Source organism: Danio rerio, chromosome 12 (genome assembly GCF_049306965.1).
Source record: "Danio rerio strain Tuebingen ecotype United States chromosome 12, GRCz12tu, whole genome shotgun sequence".
Taxonomy (NCBI): Eukaryota; Metazoa; Chordata; class Actinopteri; order Cypriniformes; family Danionidae; genus Danio; species Danio rerio.
Window position 1 is genome coordinate 46,033,115 of NC_133187.1, and position 10,707 is coordinate 46,043,821.

Genomic DNA, 10,707 nt, shown 5'->3' on the forward strand with positions numbered 1-10,707 from the left:
GGTTTAAGTTTCTTTTTTTTATTGAATATAAAGAAGATATTCTGAAGAAGGCTCAAAAGCAGCAGCTATTGACTTTTATAGTATATTTTGTTCCTTTATCATGTCATTGGGGGCTGGTTTACAACATTCTTCAGAATATCTTGTCTTGTTCAACAGAAGAAAGAAATTCATTAAGGTTTAGAACCACTTGAGTATGAGTAAATGCTGAGGAAGTTTAAGTCACTAAACACTCTGCTTTCTAAAGCAAATTTATATTGTTTAACATATTTTAGTACACTGATTTCTAACTATCTCTTACTAAGCGTTTGTGAATTACTTTGAATAAAAATGTACAGTTGAAATTATTAGCCTCCCTGTTTATTTCTGTTTAATATAGAGAAGACTTTTTCAACACATTTTTAAACAGATTAGTTTTAGTAACTCATTTCTAATAACTGATTTATTTTATCTTTGCCATGATGAAAGTAAATAATATTTGACTAGATATTTTCCAAGACACTTCTATACAGCTTAAAGTCACATTTAAAGGCTTAACTAGGTAAATTAGGTTAACTAGGCAGGAAAGAGTAATTAGGCAAATCATTGTAATGTTTATCAAATTTCCACCACTTTTTGTTTTACTGTATTCTGGATTATCATCAGAGAATGTTATCGCAAAATGTCAATAACCTGTAATCAGTAACCTGTAATTTCCACCCTCGTGCTACACAGGAGGAAATAACAGCCAATCTCGATCTCGCAACATGCATGTTAAAAAACCTACTAATTATTATCAATATTATCCAAGTATTTGTCCTGATTATGATTTAAATAATGGTTGTAGCAAATCTGAACAGGTTCAATTAATTTACACAAGACATATATATTTAATAAGGTCATACACTGTAAATAAAAAAAAAATATCTTGCTGATCTATATTCTAGTCATCTCAGCTTACATCAATCAAACTGACACAAATATCTAGTCAAACTTTGTTTTACTTAAAAAAAGGGTAAAACCTGATTAACTTATTAAAAGAAGTGAAAGCAACATAAAAATTGTTGTCTTGACTTTTTGTCATTCAGTGTTTTGCAGCGTACTGTTGCATGATAAACAGACTTAGCAAAAATACATTATGAAACATCATAGTGCCTGGTTTCCGCTAAATTCATTCTTCCATGGCGGGGCGCCATGCCAAAATTCATCCCACCACGGCTACATTACAGCTTCTCATTCAAAACATTTTAATTTTTTAATAGCGGGTATTAATTGCACCAAAACGTATTAAAGGGTAAGTGAATTATAACAGAGTGAACTTTTCTGTAACCGTAATAGTGCTGTGCGTCATTTGGTTAACCCTTTAAGGTTACGTGCTGACTGACTGACAGGTGCGTGATGCTTGTGGCTGCAAACACGACGTATAGCTGTTTCACTTTAATTCAGGACGCATTAATATCACTCTGTAGGTCTATTGGAGACGTTCATAAATATTCCTAGCAAATATAATAAATGCTGGAGACATACTCGTTACATAAACGCACTAAATCACACTTCAGCAGCGTTTATTTGAGAGCGCACAAGAAGATCTGCGATTGAGCTGCTTATTTTTGAGGTGGCGTGCAAGAAGTTTTGTGCATGAGCAGAGGAAATTGGTGCGCTAGCAACGAGATCTGCATGCTGCAACTTTCGTTGATGGGAAAATAGTAAACAACTGTTATGAAAACTATAATAGAGCCTGCATCAGTGTATTGTGCTTGTAATATTAACCCATGCAAGTAAACTAATGTGTGTGTGTGTGTGTGTGTGTGTGTGTGTATATCTGCAGTAGGCCTAACCGTTTTCAAGGTATACTGCAGGTTTGGAAGTCAAGGTTTTAAAATTTTTATTTATTTATTTATTTATTTTTTTTAGATTTTCTGCAATACCGTTCCCAGGGTATGTGATTTTTTTTTTTTAATTATTGTTTGTTTGTTTATTTTGAGGACAACAGTATCTCCAGGAGAAAATATGTCATTTTAAATTGTAAAACAATCTGTTTTTGAAACAAATAAAGACAGCAGAAGTCAATCATTCATTTAGCCTGACTTACTGTTCCAAAAGAAATGTTTTTCAAACTAAATATACTGTTCAAAAGGGAAAAACGTTTTTGTTTTTTACCCAGACTTTTAAAATGAACATATTTTAGACCAGTAATACTGGTACAATACTGTGGAAAGGTGAAATTATGATATTTTTATCCAAGGTTATCATACTGTCAGAATCTTTTACCGGCCCATGCCTAATCTGCAGACATTTGTTTTTTCTGCACAGATGGTCACCGATGGGCAGAGCTTTCCCCCTCTGATGACACGTACAAATGGAGAATGTCAATCAAAGTGTTTACGCAGACTGTTTTTATCAAGTGTATTAGACACTGTTGCAACACAACTGTCTAAACCCCTTATAAAAGTGATATTTGCATAATAGGTCTCCTTTAAAATACATCACGAATGTATACTTTTCTTAATGTTTTTCATGTCTTCTGTTTTATACAAGATTTTTGATATCATTTTCTATGAGTGTGTCTGAGTGAGAGCTGTCCAAGCATTCACAAACACAATCGGTAAAAAAAAAAAAAAAAAATCGGTATAGTCCCTAAAGGCTTGAAATACACCGTAGTACATTAATAACATGGACTCTTGTCATGGTACTTTGTTTTACTTAGAAACAGCAGCAGCAAGATATATAGATTGTAAAAAATGATGTGTCCTTATTTTGTGATTCACGAGTGTTTTTTTTTTTTCATTTATAGTTGTGAATTGTACTATGGGTTGTTGATATCTGCTCTGTCAACTTTTGATGTTTAAAATTCAACCCGACAGTTTAAGTTTAAGTAATATTTATTGACATTTTAGTCGTTTGAAATAATGTAGTAATAATAATACATAGAGAAATGAGTCTGTAAAATAACAGAAAATGTACTGGCAGTTAATTACTAGGTTTTTGTAGCGTAATATATACCACCAACCCAGACAATATAGTTTAATAACTTTAAACTATTACGAATGTTCAGTGACTTTGGCCACATTTACACTGCACTGTTCAAGTGACCCAATTCCGATTTTTTTTTAATTTATTTTTTTCTCCCATGTGGCACAAATCGGATATAGCGCATGTACATGTAAGCAGGAACAAATGACATGGATTCCGATTTAATCAAATCAGATTCAGGCCTTGTTCATATGTGGACATTTATCCGATATGAATTGGATCTGTGTTCTAATGTCTGCAGTGTAAGCAGGTAGATCGTATTTTCACCTGTCAATGCGAATCGCGCGTCATTAAAAACCACAGTGAATGACGTCAAGTCTGACGCTTTAATTTCAGAACAGACTTCAGCAGAGTCCCAAACCTTACATCTCATATATATAAGCTTTTATATTGTCATATAGCACAAGTATTTAAGCATGTTAACGAGAGCGAGAGAGCGCAATGTCCGCAAATAACCAATATAAACTAATATAAAACTAGTGGATAACTACATCACGTGCATAAATCACGCCATGGACATTACATTAAGATGCCCAAAGATTTAAAAAAGCATATCTATCAAAAGAAGATGGACAAATGAAAAACTTTCTGTCATAAACTATAGTAAAACAGCTTGTCAAAAGCTGAGGACAGATTACATAGAGAAAAGAGCACTCTTTAGTTATAAGCTGTTATTAGTCAGCCACCGCTCTTTTTTTTATTTTATTTTTTTTTCCTGGTCATTGCACCTTTGCCGTGTGCTGTGTAAATACGCTGGTAGCGGCCATCTAAAGTATTAGTCAATTTACCTCTGTTTAATATTCAAGACTGACCGGAGTGTGACCGTGAGGGACGCCTTCAGCCGAGGCGATTTCTCTGAGCGACATGAGCACCCGAATGAACGAATGTAATAGTTACTAGTGAAGACAAAAGGTTCAAACATTTATCTAAATTACATATTGATATAATCTTCTTAATGTTTTATGATTGGATTCAGATAAAACAAGGATAAATATATTAATATTCTAAACCACCTCATATTAAAATTGGAGTCAGATATGAGCTAAGTTTAATATAAATCAACGTTGTGCACTGGAAAGACCGAACAGGCATTAAACCTTCATCCACCAGTGGACACCGGCATTGGGCCAACTGGGTGGACCTTACAAAATGGTGACCCATCTCCGTGATCTCCCAACTCAGGCGAGTTACGTCTTTCCAGCACAAAATGGATTCATATCAAGCAAGAGGTTTGGATCTTCTATTCGATCTTCAGCTGCTGTGGTAAGTCAATTCTTCTTTGCCTATTAGAAATGTTGAGGGAAAGCGGGACGCACCCTATATAAACACATTGATAGAATGAGTCGGAAATGCTCAAAAATGTTAGACCGGAATCCGTTATCCGGTGGGGTTGAGAATTAGACAAAACCACTTTGATTATTAGGGACATGATAGCAGAAATATAGACAAACGCCATCCCTTGCTCTGAAATATCTCTTTGTCTGCTAGACAGCAAGAGTTGAAGCTTAAATTGGAATAACATCATCCAAATTATATTCTGGAACTCAGTGGAGAGTCACAAATTAGATCCAAAAAGTTTAAGTCAAAAACTATCCATTGTTTTTAATCTACTGTTTTATAAAAAAGAGAAAAATGGAAAACAGGAAAAAATGGTTTAAGATGTAAAAACAATTGTAAACTTTTAAATTGGATTAATTACAACAGTCTGTTTTAAGGCATTTGCATGTGAATAATAAAGGTGAGCAGAACAGAATGATTCGATTGAAAAAAAGACAAATAGGCTCTAATGAAAACTCTGCCTTTACAAATCAGAAATTTGTCATTTAAATTTAAAGGTGATAAATTCAAATATGATGCTGATCACTTAAAATATCCACTATACTTTAATTTAATCTCGAAACAGATTAAATATAAAAGATAGAAATTAAATTCTAAGATTTTAGCTTTAAATCAGCCCTTACGCCTGTTTCACACCGCAAGCGTCAGCGGCGCGTGAGCAGCGCGTGTGTTTTCGGCGTCCATGTTAACAGATTAGAGCTTTCATACCGCACGCAGCAGCAGCGCGTCAGAGCGAGGCGTGAGCGTCGCCGAAGCAGCAGTGCAGCGATAGTTTCGGCGCTGGGTCTATTTTTGACGCGCTGCTCACGCTCAATTAAAGTGACAGTGCATTGACAACGACCAAAACACATTGAATGACAGTAAAAAGTAGCAATTTTACCCAATAAATGCGTTAATAATGTCAAATGGTTTATATATAGTCATTCAAATTCACTTAAAACGATTTAAAACGGCAACAAATATTTATTAAGGTCCGAACTACAAAACCAAATGTAAAACAATTTTAGTATCAGTTGCACACTAGTGTTGTTGGAGAGGGGAAATAGAATATTTACGGGCATTGTAGTCCATAGCGAAGTGTATTGTGGGTAGTGTAGTTCGACACGCATGCTGGATTATGTCAGCTCGCTGTGTTCTGTGCAGCTGAGCAGAGGAAGAAAGTTTTAATCGGCTTTGTTTTATGTTCACTCGAGTTATTCCTACCGGGAGCTGTTTGCACAAATTGCACTCTGAATCTGACAACACGAAAATAAGTAAAAGAATGGCATGCATTAATTACTTTTGTCCGTCTCATCATCTGCACGAGCATGAATTAACGAGCTGTTATTCTGCCGCTGGACATCACTGAAGCGGAGAAAGTAGTTTGATCATGTATGAATATCATTATAACTATATTGTATAAATATGACTATAACTAGGTCTACAGCAACCTGATAATCAAAAAACAAATGACATGATATCACAGGCGATTGTCTTCTGACTGTAGACACTTCTCATATAAGTTAGCTTTAGAAGCATACAGTACTATTTGATCTATATAATTTGTAAAATAAATATTTGCAGGTTAACGAAACAGCATAGGTGGGGCCTTGGTGCAGATGAAAAGTTTAAAAAGTGTATTTGTATATAGAGAGACATGGGTAACTAGATAGAATAGACAGAGATAGGTTGATCTCAGCAGCAGCTGCCGAAGAGCTGCGCGCTGCAGACGCAGCTGGTGTGAAAGGCAAACGCCTGCGTGCTGCTACTGCTCGACAAACGCGCTGCTCACGCTCTGCTCACGCGCCGCTGACGCTTGCGGTGTGAAACAGGCGTTAGGCCTCCTGATTGCTCAAACCTTTTCATATTCAAATGGCCTGACAGAGAGCCAAGAAATTTCACCTCAGTGAGAATAAGATTCTGAGAATGTGTTTGCTGTATTTGCATATAACAATTACATTCTTCCATTTGGCCACAAGCCTTTGCTGACTCTTTTGTTCTCCATGCAACCTACAGGCAAACACAGCTCTGATCACAAGATAAAAGCATTAAGCTAAAATGAACTGTTGTTCTAAAACACTCTCCAGAGACCAGATATAATTATATTTAATACATACTATTTTTAATATAATATAATTACATTAGGAATAAACAATAATGTACATTATATTATAACCGCCAATCATGGCACTAAAGACCAAAGATGAAACATTCATCTTGAGGAGGTTTGCTTTCTTTATGCTTTAATGAAAACACTGACAGAACTACTATAGCATAACTGATTGTAAACCAAATAAATCCTCGCTGAAAAACACCACCTACAATTAAAATTTGATCAGAGAGTTAAACTCACCAGAAAAATAATGAAAGGGGGATGGATATGATAACATTCAGAGTTACCAAAGTTTTTTATGGGTCAAAAGATCTAACCTGTGAGCCACACCATAAAATGAAAACTGTTAAGCAGAGAACACCAAAAGGGTGAAATGATTTCTGCCAACAGATCTGACTGTTAATGAGAGCAGAAAAAATGTCCCCAGCGGAACTGGGAGGTAATGCTCAGAATACAGCAGACTGTGTAAACTCAACAGAGAGAGCAGTTTCAGGTGTTACACACTCACAATATGCTGAAATCAACAACAGCAATTCAGATCTGACCAACTACATCATGTGGCTTCCAGAATTAATATTGCAAAATGATGCATTAACATTAATTCCACATGATTGAATTTGAAACTGATGAAAATTCTAAAATTAACTATGGTTCTCTCTGCTTTTGTTCTCATCTTAGGCAGACCAATGACAAAGAACGCTCCAGATCCGGTCCACTTCAAACAAATACAAATGAGGGCGACACAAGGTTAGGCCATAACCTGAGAGGCCAAAAGTCTTCCATCTTGCACCTCAAAGCAAGAACCCCTGTGTGGCAAACACCTCACCTGCAGTGAGTCCTCTGAAAAAGTCTTTGATCAGTCATCAGAATAACAATTATCCACAGCTGATCTTATCAATGGATTCAGCATTCTAGGAGGCTATGTGATTTCACAAAACATCTTTACAACTTAAATGAAACAGAGACACAAAAAGATCTCATAGTTAAAATCTTCCCAAATTGCTTAATAGCAATGGGACTAAAACCCTGGTTACCTAGAGGCAATAATGAACTTTGCTGCATTGTTCCTGCAAGATCAATAGCAACAGACTCTATTGTTACGGATCCTGGTGGCATTTTTTAAATTTGTTTTTATACTATACACATGTTAAACCACATGTCCTGTATGAAAATGGAATTAACTATGTTGAAATTCATGATACTTGTTTCTTTGATCTCCAAAAGTAGAAAACTCTGCTATCCCCTGTATAGCTGCAGTTTGAACTACAAACAGGAGTATACAGTGTGATAATTAAATTAACCATGAAAATGCATTCTTACAGGATCCAGCTTTGAACATTGCACCTTATCATGCTCCGTAAAAGATACTATATGGAATCAATTTGAGCCGGAACACACCTCATGTTCACATTTTTATGCTGGCTCCCTGTTAAGACAGGACAAAAATTTTGCAACACAATTATAAAAATTGATTACCATTGTTCGGAGCATTACACTGACACATAGCCACAGGTAAACCCAGGCACATAGATAACACCTTAGTCTTCAAAGACCCAGGAGTCGAATCTCCTTAACTAAGATCCATTGTCCATCTTTATACAAACAAAACACATTAGCCTCACACACATAGAACAGAATAATTAATCTGATGACAGGAGAGACAACAAACACCCTCTGACACCCTCTGTCAGCTGACAAGAAATTACACATTTGCATAGCTTTGACAACAAATTGATGGTATAAAATTTCATTAGGTGCGAACTTGCCAATAAATTCAAGAATAGATACACTGACTGTTATGGGGATGGTTGACAAACCAGAGGGCCCCTGGTTTTCCAATCTATCACCAATAACAGGTATAAGTGCTAAAGTGATTAAAATTAAACCTGAAGTGAGGACACTTCTAATAATCAACTAGGAAATTTTAAATGTGACAAATACCATCAATTGTGTTTAAGCCTATACACACACACACACACACACACACACACACACACACACACACACACAGAGAGACACAGACATACACACACACACACACACGACACACCACACGACATACACACACAAACACACACATTATTATAGATATACCTTCATAATTATGGTTAAATAATGTGATTACTATCATGTATGACAAATATCTTCATGTTTTTTCATTTTGAAAATGAATGTCATTTATTTGAATGTATTGTCATGATGATATGTTTTATGATGCATACTGCCTATTATACTGTTTTCATAAGTTGCACTGACCTTTTGATAGCTTTACCTTGAGTAATTCAAACCAAGAATATTTAATATTCTCCCTATCATTATACCCCATCTCAGTGGTGACAAAGAATTCATCTGTTTTTGATTGGACCATTTAAACAGATTGAAAGAGACCTGAGACCAGTTGTACATCTCGCACTTGCTGACTTTTATGTTTTGATCATATATTTTATGCTTAACCTCATGACTTTCTCCAATGCAGAATGACACAAGTTCATAATTGTTCAATCGCTGAGCCATCAAGTTGCTGTTTAGGTGTTCGGAAAGAGGACAGTGTATACACACTGTAGACCCCCACATGCCGATGTCTGCATGTCTGGAGGTGACCAGATTTATCAGAAGAAGCAGACTATGAGAAGCCCACACGACGTGGACACTTTTGCCAGGGGGAGGACACAGTGGAGGCTATGAAGGCCTGTATGGACTGAATGAACTGTGCATTCGAGTCAGGCTCATCAAAAGAGGTGAAAACGAACCTGGACCTGTTTAGCTACCTGCTGAACACAACTTACAACTGAAAAATGCTGCAGAGACTGTCTTGAATTGCCCCTGAACGACCTCAACAAGGATACATAGTGACCCCATGGACAAATTTATATCTGACCCACGGGATCAAATGGGGGTTATCTGTAAGAATTGAAATATTACAAATATTTTTGATGTCTTTGACAATTCAAAACATGAGCTGAAAACAGGGCCAATGGACTCCACAACCCACCAGGGGGGAATGCGGGAAAAACCAGTTCCTGCTGCATTTGCATCTGAGTATGCTGAAACTCAGCTTCATCCCCCCAACTCACGCTTATGGTCATTTCAATGTTTGAATGTTCTAGATTAACCAAACTGACTTTAACTATCATGTTTGATATCATTTGAAATGTCTCAGTGCGATTGCTACAATGGTCTCATTCTCTCAGAAATAGACATAAAACAATAAATATATAACTTCAGGCATCTTTTGAACCACTGTGAAGAGTGTGACTTTTCCCTAAGTGTGAATGCCTTTTGTTATTTACACCCCCTTCCTTGAGGGAATTCTTGGATTATTTAAGGTAAGATCTGAGAAAGATTCAGCGCGATTCTGCCTACCCAGATCAGCCCATGACATGGAGCCTAGGCTCCACGTTATGTAAAATTTACACGTTATGTAAAAGGTCAGGTACGCATCTTTTCATCTTGGATTTATCTTTGATAATTTGATGTTTTGTATTGATTATTTATGAATTGACTGATTGAATTGGCATAATACATTTACCTGACTAATAAATTGTAATGTTTGACCATATTTTGCTCACTCTGTAATTATTAATTCAAGTAGATTACGCTGTATCCTTGTTTCCGCACGTCTTGCGTCAGGTCAGTAGACGGACTAAAATCCAATTGAGATGGAGCATTGGGCACACTCATTGTGTTTTAGCGATCCGGCTGACTCTTGATTTTGATTCATGTGTACTTAGGTGGAAAGGGCGATAACTTCCGTCTAGGTCAACAAGGTGTTGCACGACTAACCTAGATTGGGTACCCGACCTTTGTTTGAAGGTAATATTATTCTAAATTAAGTTCATATGGGAAACCATGGGCTTGGTGAAAACCAAAGTTACTATAGAGTCCAGTAGTCGGGTACATTTATATTAATGCCCTAACCTCTAATTAGAAATGATGATTGTCTTAACTCAAAGGTGTACACCTAAGCGGGACTAACTAAAGTATTTTAGAACGAGCGCGCTGGTAGCGGCCATCTAAAGTATTAGTCAATTTACCTCTGTTTAATATTCAAGACTGACCGGAGTGTGACCGTGAGGGACGCCTTCAGCCGAGGCGATTTCTCTGAGCGACATGAGCACCCGAATGAACGAATGTAATAGTTACTAGTGAAGACAAAAGGTTCAAACATTTATCTAAATTACATATTGATATAGTCTTCTTAATGTTTTATGATTGGAGTCAGATAAAACAAGGATAAATATATTAATATTCTAAACCACCTCATATTA